This window comes from Petromyzon marinus, chromosome 37 (genome assembly GCF_048934315.1).
Source record: "Petromyzon marinus isolate PM22_M1 ecotype Great Lakes invasive population chromosome 37, UKy_Petmar_22M1.pri1.0, whole genome shotgun sequence".
In the NCBI taxonomy this organism is placed as follows: Eukaryota; Metazoa; Chordata; class Hyperoartia; order Petromyzontiformes; family Petromyzontidae; genus Petromyzon; species Petromyzon marinus.
The window spans coordinates 585,993-598,329 of NC_133703.1; positions in this window are offsets into that span (position 1 = coordinate 585,993).

Genomic DNA, 12,337 nt, shown 5'->3' on the forward strand with positions numbered 1-12,337 from the left:
CGTGGTCACAACACTATAGTACTGTAGTAAACAGTATACACGTGGTCACAACACTATAGTACTGTAGTAAACAGTATACACGTGGTCACACTATAGTACTATAGTAAACAGTATACACGTGGTCACAACACTATAGTACTGTAGTAAACAGTATACACGTGGTCACAACACTATAGTACTGTAGTAAACAGTATACACGTGATCACAACACTATAGTACTGTAGTAAACATTACACACGTGGTCACAACACTATAGTACTGTAGCAAACAGTGTACACGTGGTCACAACACTATAGTACTATAGTAAACAGTACACACGTGGTCACACCACTATAGAACTGTAGTAAACAGTATACACGTGGTCACAACATTATAGTACTATAGTAAACAGTATACACGTGGTCACAACACTATAGTACTATAGTAAACAGTATACACGTGGTCACAACACTATAGTACTATAGTAAACAGTATACACGTGGTCACAACACTATAGTACTATAGTAAACAGTATACACGTGGTCACAACACTATAGGACTGTAGTAAACAGTATACACGTGGTCCCAACACTATAGTACTATAGTAAACAGTATACACGTGGTCACAACACTATAGTACTGTAGTATACAGTATACACGTGGTCACAACACTACAGTACTATAGTAAACAGTATGCACGTGGTCACAACACTATAGTACTGTAGTAAACAGTATAGACGTGGTCACAACACTATAGTACTATAGTAAACAGTATACACATGGTCACAACACTATAGTACCATAGGAAACAGTATACACGTGGTCACAACACTATAGTACTGTAGTAAACAGTATACACGTGGTCCCAACACTATAGTACTATAGTAAACAGTATACACGTGGTCACAACACTATAGTACTGTAGTATACAGTATACACGTGGTCACAACACTACAGTACTATAGTAAACAGTATACACGTGGTCCCAACACTATAGTACTATAGTAAACAGTATACACGTGGTCAAAACACTATAGTACTATAGTAAACAGTATACACGTGGTCACAACACTATAGTACTGTAGTAAACAGTATACACGTGGTCACAACACTATAGTACTGTAGTAAACATTACACACGTGATCACAACACTATAGTACTGTAGTAAACATTACACACGTGGTCACAACACTATAGTACTGTAGCAAACAGTGTACACGTGGTCACAACACTATAGTACTATAGTAAACAGTACACACGTGGTCACACCACTATAGAACTGTAGTAAACAGTATACACGTGGTCACAACATTATAGTACTATAGTAAACAGTATACACGTGGTCACAACACTATAGTACTATAGTAAACAGTATAGACGTGGTCACAACACTATAGTACTATAGTAAACAGTATACACGTGGTCACACTATAGTACTATAGTAAACAGTATACACGTGGTCACAACACTATAGTACTGTAGTAAACAGTATACACGTGGTCACAACACTATAGTACTGTAGTAAACATTACACACGTGATCACAACACTATAGTACTGTAGTAAACATTACACACGTGGTCACAACACTATAGTACTGTAGCAAACAGTGTACACGTGGTCACAACACTATAGTACTATAGTAAACAGTACACACGTGGTCACACCACTATAGAACTGTAGTAAACAGTATACACGTGGTCACAACACTATAGTACTATAGTAAACAGTACACACGTGGTCACACCACTATAGTACTGTAGTAAACAGTATACACGTGGTCACAACATTATAGTACTATAGTAAACAGTATACACGTGGTCACAACACTATAGTACTATAGTAAACAGTATACAAGTGGTCACAACTCTACAGTACTATAGTAAACAGTATACACTTGGTCTCAACACTATAGTACTGTAGTAAACAGTATACACGTGGTCACAACACTATAGTACCATAGTAAACAGTATACACATGGTCACAACACTATAGTACTATAGGAAACAGTATACACGTGGTCACAACACTATAGTACTATAGTAAACAGTATACACGTGGTCACAACACTATAGTACTGTAGTAAACAGTATACACGTGGTCCCAACACTATAGTACTATAGTAAACAGTATACACGTGGTCACAACACTATAGTACTGTAGTATACAGTATACACGTGGTCACAACACTACAGTACTATAGTAAACAGTATACACGTGGTCACAACACTATAGTACTATAGTAAACAGTATACACGTGGTCACAACACTATAGTACTATAGTAAACAGTATACACGTGGTCACAACACTATAGTACTGTAGTAAACAGTATACACGTGGTCCCAACACTATAGTACTATAGTAAACAGTATACACGTGGTCACAACACTATAGTACTGTAGTATACAGTATACACGTGGTCACAACACTACAGTACTATAGTAAACAGTATGCACGTGGTCACAACACTATAGTACTGTAGTAAACAGTATAGACGTGGTCACAACACTATAGTACTATAGTAAACAGTATACACATGGTCACAACACTATAGTACTGTAGTAAACATTACACACGTGGTCACAACACTATAGTACTGTAGCAAACAGTGTACACGTGGTCACAACACTATAGTACTATAGTAAACAGTACACACGTGGTCACACCACTATAGAACTGTAGTAAACAGTATACACGTGGTCACAACATTATAGTACTATAGTAAACAGTATACACGTGGTCACAACACTATAGTACTATAGTAAACAGTATACACGTGGTCACAACATTATAGTACTATAGTAAACAGTATACACGTGGTCACAACACTATAGTACTATAGTAAACAGTATACACGTGGTCACAACACTATAGGACTGTAGTAAACAGTATACACGTGGTCCCAACACTATAGTACTATAGTAAACAGTATACACGTGGTCACAACACTATAGTACTGTAGTATACAGTATACACGTGGTCACAACACTACAGTACTATAGTAAACAGTATGCACGTGGTCACAACACTATAGTACTGTAGTAAACAGTATAGACGTGGTCACAACACTATAGTACTATAGTAAACAGTATACACATGGTCACAACACTATAGTACCATAGGAAACAGTATACACGTGGTCACAACACTATAGTACTGTAGTAAACAGTATACACGTGGTCCCAACACTATAGTACTATAGTAAACAGTATACACGTGGTCACAACACTATAGTACTGTAGTATACAGTATACACGTGGTCACAACACTACAGTACTATAGTAAACAGTATACACGTGGTCCCAACACTATAGTACTATAGTAAACAGTATACACGTGGTCAAAACACTATAGTACTATAGTAAACAGTATACACGTGGTCACAACACTATAGTACTGTAGTAAACAGTATACACGTGGTCACAACACTATAGTACTGTAGTAAACATTACACACGTGATCACAACACTATAGTACTGTAGTAAACATTACACACGTGGTCACAACACTATAGTACTGTAGCAAACAGTGTACACGTGGTCACAACACTATAGTACTATAGTAAACAGTACACACGTGGTCACACCACTATAGAACTGTAGTAAACAGTATACACGTGGTCACAACATTATAGTACTATAGTAAACAGTATACACGTGGTCACAACACTATAGTACTATAGTAAACAGTATAGACGTGGTCACAACACTATAGTACTGTAGTAAACAGTATACACGTGGTCACACTATAGTACTATAGTAAACAGTATACACGTGGTCACAACACTATAGTACTGTAGTAAACAGTATACACGTGGTCACAACACTATAGTACTGTAGTAAACATTACACACGTGATCACAACACTATAGTACTGTAGTAAACATTACACACGTGGTCACAACACTATAGTACTGTAGCAAACAGTGTACACGTGGTCACACCACTATAGTACTATAGTAAACAGTACACACGTGGTCACACCACTATAGAACTGTAGTAAACAGTATACACGTGGTCACCACACTATAGTACTGTAGTAAACATTACACACGTGATCACAACACTATAGTACTGTAGTAAACATTACACACGTGGTCACAAAACTATAGTACTATAGTAAACAGTATACACGTGGTCACAACACTATAGTACTATAGTAAACAGTACACACGTGGTCACACCACTATAGTACTGTAGTAAACAGTATACACGTGGTCACAACATTATAGTACTATAGTAAACAGTATACACGTGGTCACAACACTATAGTACTATAGTAAACAGTATACACGTGGTCACAACTCTACAGTACTATAGTAAACAGTATACACTTGGTCTCAACACTATAGTACTGTAGTAAACAGTATACACGTGGTCACAACACTATAGTACCATAGTAAACAGTATACACATGGTCACAACACTATAGTACTATAGGAAACAGTATACACGTGGTCACAACACTATAGTACTATAGTAAACAGTATACACGTGGTCACAACACTATAGTACTGTAGTAAACAGTATACACGTGGTCCCAACACTATAGTACTATAGTAAACAGTATACACGTGGTCACAACACTATAGTACTGTAGTATACAGTATACACGTGGTCACAACACTACAGTACTATAGTAAACAGTATACACGTGGTCACAACACTATAGTACTATAGTAAACAGTATACACGTGGTCACAACACTATAGTACTATAGTAAACAGTATACACGTGGTCACAACACTATAGTACTGTAGTAAACAGTATACACGTGGTCCCAACACTATAGTACTATAGTAAACAGTATACACGTGGTCACAACACTATAGTACTGTAGTATACAGTATACACGTGGTCACAACACTACAGTACTATAGTAAACAGTATGCACGTGGTCACAACACTATAGTACTGTAGTAAACAGTATAGACGTGGTCACAACACTATAGTACTATAGTAAACAGTATACACATGGTCACAACACTATAGTACTATAGGAAACAGTATACACGTGGTCACAACACTATAGTACTGTAGTAAACAGTATACACGTGGTCCCAACACTATAGTACTATAGTAAACAGTATACACGTGGTCACAACACTATAGTACTGTAGTATACAGTATACACGTGGTCACAACACTACAGTACTATAGTAAACAGTATACACGTTGTCCCAACACTATAGTACTATAGTAAACAGTATACACGTGGTCAAAACACTATAGTACTATAGTAAACAGTATACACATGGTCACAACACTATAGTACTATAGTAAACAGTATACACGTGGTCACAACACTATAGTACTGTAGTAAACAGTATATACGTGGTCCCAACACTATAGTACTATAGTAAACAGTATACACGTGGTCACAACACTATAGTACTGTAGTAAACAGTATACACGTGGTCCCAACACTATAGTACTATAGTTAACCGTATACACATGGTCACAACACTATAGTACTGTAGTAAACAGTATACACGTGGTCCCAACACTATAGTACTATAGTAAACAGTATACACGTGGTCAAAACACTATAGTACTATAGTAAACAGTATACACGTGGTCACAACACTATAGTACTATATTAAACAGTATACACGTGGTCACAACACCATAGTACTGTAGTAAACAGTATACACGTGGTCACAACACAAGCAATCGTCTTCAGGTGAAATAATACAGCAGGCGGACTGCTGAGACAGGAAGAAATGTAGCGAGAGAGCTACTGCAACCAAAGGTTACACTATATACGTTTGTGGTGGGATTTGCAAGTAAATGTAAGATCGCAGAGCAAGCATACCCCGGCTAATCCCTCGGCTACTCCGAGGGGGAGTGGGAGCGGAGGGGCTGCCGTAACGGGCGAGATAGTGGGGGTGAAATTTACAGAGGGTACAAGCTGATAGAAAGAGGATCAAACTCAGCAAACTTAGAAATGTAATGCAACTCATTGAGTCGGCCAACACAACAAATAATACTTTGCCTGGTTGATCACCGTCCTTCTCTGCTTGTGTGTCTCCCTGTGTGTGGGGAGCGGTGGTGCAGCTGTTAGCGCTACGCTGCGCTATGAACCTGGCGTCCCGGGTTCGATTCCCGCTCACGGCCAACACCAGTGACGATTATCTGAACCGGTCCCGGGCCTCCCCTAGGTCGACTCAGCCTCAAATGAGTACCTGGTGCGGTGTGTAAACATCGCCACTAGGGAGACAAAGGCGGTCGGGCGTGGTGCTGGCCACCCACCCCCTCGTGTACTGTTCCGGCCTTCACAGGTGCTCGCTAACAGCACTTGCCCCTACAGTCTGTTCAGGCTATACGGGGGATCTTTGTGTCTCCCTGTCTGTGTTTGGTCTCTCTCTCTCAACTTTAGTTTCACCTGATGACGACTGCTTGAGTTGCAATCGAAACGTCGTATTCTATTATTTTGTTTATGTTTTCTACGTGACTTTACCGAAAGACCATTGAGTAACAACAGTTTTTTACGAATCACAGCTAAGAGACAAACAACATTATATTTTCTATTAAACATAACATTTTAATAACATGTTAAAAAATACTTTACATCTCATCACTGCTCCTCATACTCAATCCGTGATCAGTGCCGGATTATCCTCGGAACAAAATAATCATTAGCTGTGGGCCCCGCACTTTCAAGCGCCCCGCGCTAAATGATCTCACCCTATAAATCCCCGTTCAGTGATTCTGTACTTGCTCTATTACTATAGTAAAATTACAATTACTTTACTATGCAAGTTAAAAACTTCGTGCTTTATAATTGTGTTTTTTTATTTATTCTGGGCACCTTTATAATATAAGCTACAGGACCCGCACGAGCTTAATCCGGCACTGTCCGGGATACTGTTCCAGTGCCCAACCAGGCTGTTGAAGACACCGTGAGTGGAGTTGAGGGGGATCGGTGGAGGTGTGAAGGGGGCGAGTGATGCCGACGGGCTGCGAGGGGGTCATCCGAGAGGGTGCCCAGTGGGGAGATGAAGCAATGAAATCGCTCCACGTGCAGGTGCTGGGTGGATTACTGCACAGCGGCATCGTGGGAGGTGGCGACGGCTCGTGGAGGTCTCTACCCACTAGTGGATTGACCATGGCTGATGGTGGTGATGATGATGGATGTTGCTCACTCACTTGGCGACGTATGAAACGCCAGAGATGCACGGCGATGTGCAGGGTGTTCAGCAGCACGGTGGAGCTGATGGCCTCCTTGCAGCCGCTGTACAGTTGACCTACAGCGTGGAGCAGAGCAGGGAGCGCGCTGTCCACTATGGCCTGGCAGCTGCTGCTCAGCTCACCCATAGCCTGCAGGAGGGCAGGGAGCACGCTGTCCACAATGTCCTCACTGTGGCTACTGAACATCGGTCCCCAGGTGGCGACCCCTGCTGATGCAGAGACGTTCTTCACGAGTCCCGAGTAGTTGATCGTGGTGGTGGTGGTGTTGGAGGCGTTAATGTCCGAACCCCCACGCCGAGATCCTCCGAGGAGCTCCACCATCGGCTGCGTGAGCAGCAGAACCACAGTGAGGACAGCCGTGAAGATCGCCATGGTGGTGATGGTGGCGAAGGTCTCTGAAGAACTCGAAGTGGAGGAGCAGCGTGGGGTGAGGTGGTTTCCTCTCCAGGAGCCGACTCCACTCTGACCTCTGCCGTGACGTCACCGGGCCATGACGTCACCGTGACGTCAGAGGTTTCCACGGCTCTTACGTCATTATAGCATTTGGAACGTGGCTGTGCAATGGAACATCAACACGTGATGCACTACAACACTGTATTGTTTATAGAATTGTAATACAATACTAATTATTCACATCTGAGACAGAACATCGGCAGAGGAGGGAGCCTCACTCCTCACTTCTCCCAACCAGCTTAAAAGTCGCTACGAATCTTAACAGCGTTCATTGAAGCTCTGTGGATGTGTAGGCCTTACTTTAACATATATTTCTGTGACCAGTCACTAGCAAATCACCCAGTTATTTCAATGCTAAATTCGCCTAGTTATTTCAATGCTAAATTCTCCTGTTTTGATTTGTACTAAGTGCCTCGGTGAATGTGTATGCTCTGACTTCAACGTAACTATTTCTGTAGCAGTTACAAGCGAGTCACTCAGCCATTTCAATGCTAAATTCTATGCTAATCCCATTGTCAAGGGGTGCCTCTGCGGATGTGTATGCCTTAACTTAGCTATTTCAATGCTAAATTCTATGCTAATTCCTTTTAACAATGGGGGCCTCTGCGGATGTGTACGCTTTAACTTTTAACATAGCTATTTCTGTGACCAGTCACAAGCTAATCATTCAGCCATTTCAATGCTAAATTTTATGCTAATTCCTTCGTCAAGGCTCTTTGTTCCTCTCACACAGCTTAAAAGCCGTGATCTGAACGTGGCTCTCTCACTCCAGCGCTGTCCTACCAGACAGTCTCGCCCCCTTCACCTGATGAAGGCCGCTTGTGTTGTGGCCGAAACGTCGTGAGAATATTATTGTGTTATTTTATTTTATAAATTTATTATTTTATTCTCATTCTACGTGACTTTACCGAAAGAACCAAAGAAGATGTAGGTTTTTACTTTAACATAGCCATTTCCGTGACCAGTCACAAGCTAATCCCTCAGCTATTTGCACAAGCTAATCCCTTAGCTATTTCAATGCTAAATTACTAGTTGCCTCTGTGGATGTGTAGGTTTTGACTTTAACATAGCCATTCCTGTGACCAGTCACAAGCTAATCCCTTAGCTATTTCAATGCTAAATTACTAGTTGCCTCTGTGGATGTGTCGGTTTTGACTTTAACATAGCCAATTCCGTGACCAGTCACAAGCTAATCCCTCAGCTATTGATATGTAAACCCCTTTGTCAAGGTGCCTTACTTCTCCCAACCAGCTTAAAAGTCGCTACGAATCTTAACATCGTTAATTGAAGCTCTGTCGTCCCGACAGTACTGTACCTTTCACCTAAAGACGGCCGCTTGCGTTGTGGCCAAAACGTCGTGAGAATTTTATTGTGTTTTTTTATTATTTTATTCTCATTCTACGTGACTTTACCGAAAGAACCAAAGAAAATAAAATAATAAAGATATAAAACAATAAAATTCCCCAAATCAAAATTCATATACTGTTGATTTATTCACTCCATCTCCGCAGTGGACACTGCCGGTTGTGTTCCTTCCTTAGCTCCCATTCCCACGTTAGTCTCGACCACCGGCCGTCATCACTTCAAGTTGTGTGTCCTGCCTCACCCCACCTTTCTAAACTAAAATTACGTCCTTAATTATATGAAGTCATATGAAGTCCAATTGACGTGTCCGTCTTCCAGTATCAGTGTAATTCTTAGGATGTGCATCATCTCTACGCTTCCTTGTGCATTTCTAAACATTGGTTCTATTTTCCGTTTGTGATGCATCTGTTTGAAAAAAAACGTTCTGCTTAAGGCATATGGCTCAGTTACGTTTCATTATTAAGTTAAGATAACAATAAGCACTTTGTTCTGCCCTGATACACCTCTCTTAATCATTTTCATCCGTCTTCCCCTTCAACAACCGCCCTACGTGTAGATGCACTTCTGTGTTTTCAAGGCTGTGTCCCTGTTCTTTTTGCGTTCAGTTTGTTATTCCCCCGCACCTCCAGTAAAGCATGGTTGGCTGCGTACGGTGCGAAAGAAGTTCACCATGCAAACATACGCTGCGTTGAAAAATGATTCTACTGACTGCAGACCAATCCTGGACAGATTTCTCAATACGAGTGCAATATCGAGGGTACAGATCAATACCAACTGAACACAGATGCTAATTCATGGACGGGTGGCAACTCTAGCCATGCCCATGCAAACATACACAACATCTTGACCATGAATCGCCTATGCGGCAGATTAAATGTCAAGCATTATACATTGAATTTCGATCTACTTTTGTTCGTTTTGATTTATTTTGGCGCAGTTTCAAGTAAGTATTTTTAATAGAATTATTGTATTGCCATTTACTGTATAATTGTGATAATAGACCAAGCACTGAGACATTGCCCAGGGTTGGTCTACAATCGAAAAGGTGGCAACCCCATAGCACACCCTCATGTGTTCCAGTGTTAACACATCGTATGTTTGTATCTTGAAATTCTTTCGCACCGTACGTAGCCCACCGCTCCCCCCACCACACACGTGCACAGCAGCTCCAGAGAGCGACTTTTGGGTCAGAGGTAGCCGCATTGTACTGGGGCCGTCCATAAATGAGGGGGGGGGGGGTGAGAAATGTGACGTCACATCAAAATGCGCAACTTTAAATAAATATAGACAACACGTTCTACGTAATTAAATAGACTTTTTAATAAATATTTTCTCCTACAACATCAGAGTGCAGCGCCACATTAAATAAGCACCACGATGACAATAGTTTAAAGCGATATGAAGCATGCTTTATTTTGGGGGGGGGGGGCACAGCTTTGTACCGTCATATTTGAGGGGGGGCTCTGACTCTTTGTGACGCCGCGTGACGATGGGAGGGGGGGTCAAAAATCGTCTAAAATCGCGTGACGTCATTTATGGACGGCCCCCACAGCGTGAAATAGCGCAACAAACCGAACCCGCGTACAGCGAGGGAAGCCCTGGCTGGTTTATCATTCATTAATCTCCAGTTCAGTCACAAACGAATCTCTTAGAGCCGAAGGCGCGATTCAGTATCACGTTGGCATGCCGTGTCAACCCGTACGGGGTTACCCCGTATTGGTGTACAGGGAGATTGAGTTCTCAGGTCCATACGGCTTACTAGAGCCGTTTCAAAACGGGCAAAACAATGTTTTGTGTTTCTCCCCTTGTGATGGGATTTTGTAGGATGAACGTTGAGATTTGTAAGGGGCACGGGGTGACCAATAAGGTCTGAATTGGTCTGTAATAAGAGAGGCAATGGTTAGGGGTTGACAGGTGTGCGTTGGCACTGCGTGCCACGTCGCGTTGTCATACAGCTGACACTCCGATGAGCAATGATTCGGCGACGCACGGTGCCAAAGGGGCCGTCCATAAATGACGTCACGCGACTTCTGACGATTTTTGACCCCACCCCCCCATTGTCACACGGCGTCACAAAAAGTCAGACCCCCCCCTCAAATATGACGTCACAAAGCTCTGGCCCCCCTCCCACCAAATAAAACATGCTTCAAATCGCTTTAAACTATTGTCATTGTAGTGCGTATTTAATGTGGCGCTGCACTCTGATGTTGTAGGAGAAAACATTTATTAAAAAGTATATTTAATTAAGTAGAACGTGTCGTCTATATTTACTTAAAGTTGCGCATTTTGATGTGACGTCACATTTCTCACCCCCCCCCCCCCCTCGTCACACATCGTCACAAATGTCTGATCGCCCCCCCCCCCAGGTGCGTGACGTCATTTATGGACGGCCCCAAAGACGTTCAACATTCGTGCGTATCCGCCGTGATGTGGGGCGAAGTAATATTCTAATCTTATTATCCGCGATGCCTGCAGGATTAGCTTTTTTCTTCTTCGTCTTCCAAAGCAGATTATTAATGAGAATATTGATGGAATTTCCCCCAGTGCATGTTGGCTGGGGAAGGGCTGTTTAAGACCCGCGGTGAACCCGCTCATCTCCACGTATCGGCATGAAATGATAAAATCGCAGATTTTCGGAAGCGCGTTCGTTTCAAGTGGATGCTTGTTGTCAACACCGCCATATTGACAGCACTCGCAATCATCCCATACTCAATTGAAACTCTTCTTAAGTAATTGCTTATTGTGTTTAGTTCCTTGTCCTTATCTCATACCTCCGATTAGCACGGTGGGCTACGTACGGTGCGAAAGAATTTCAAGATACAAACATACGATGTGTTAACACTGGAACACATGAGGGTGTGCTATGGGGTTGCCACCTTTTCGATTGTAGACCAACCCTGGGCAATGTCTCAGTGCTTGGTCTATTATCATAATTATACAGTAAATGACAATACAATAATTGTATAAAAAATACTTACTTGAAACTGCTCCAAAATCAAACAAAACGAACAAAAGTAGATCGGAATTCAATGTAAAATGCTTGACATTTAATCTGCCGCATAGGCGATTCATGGTCAAGATGTTGTGTATGTTTGTATGGGCATGGCTAGAGTTGCCAACCGTCCGAGAAATAGCATCTGTGTTCAGGTCGTATTGATCTGTACCCTCGATATTGCACTCGTATTGAGAAATCTGTCCAGGTTTGGTCTGCTATCAGTAGAATCATTTTTCAACGCAGCGTATGTTTGCATGGTGAACTTCTTTCGCACCGTACGCTGCCAACCATGCTTTAATGGAGGTGCGGGGGAATGACAAACTGAACGCAAAAAGAACAGGGACACAGCCTTGAA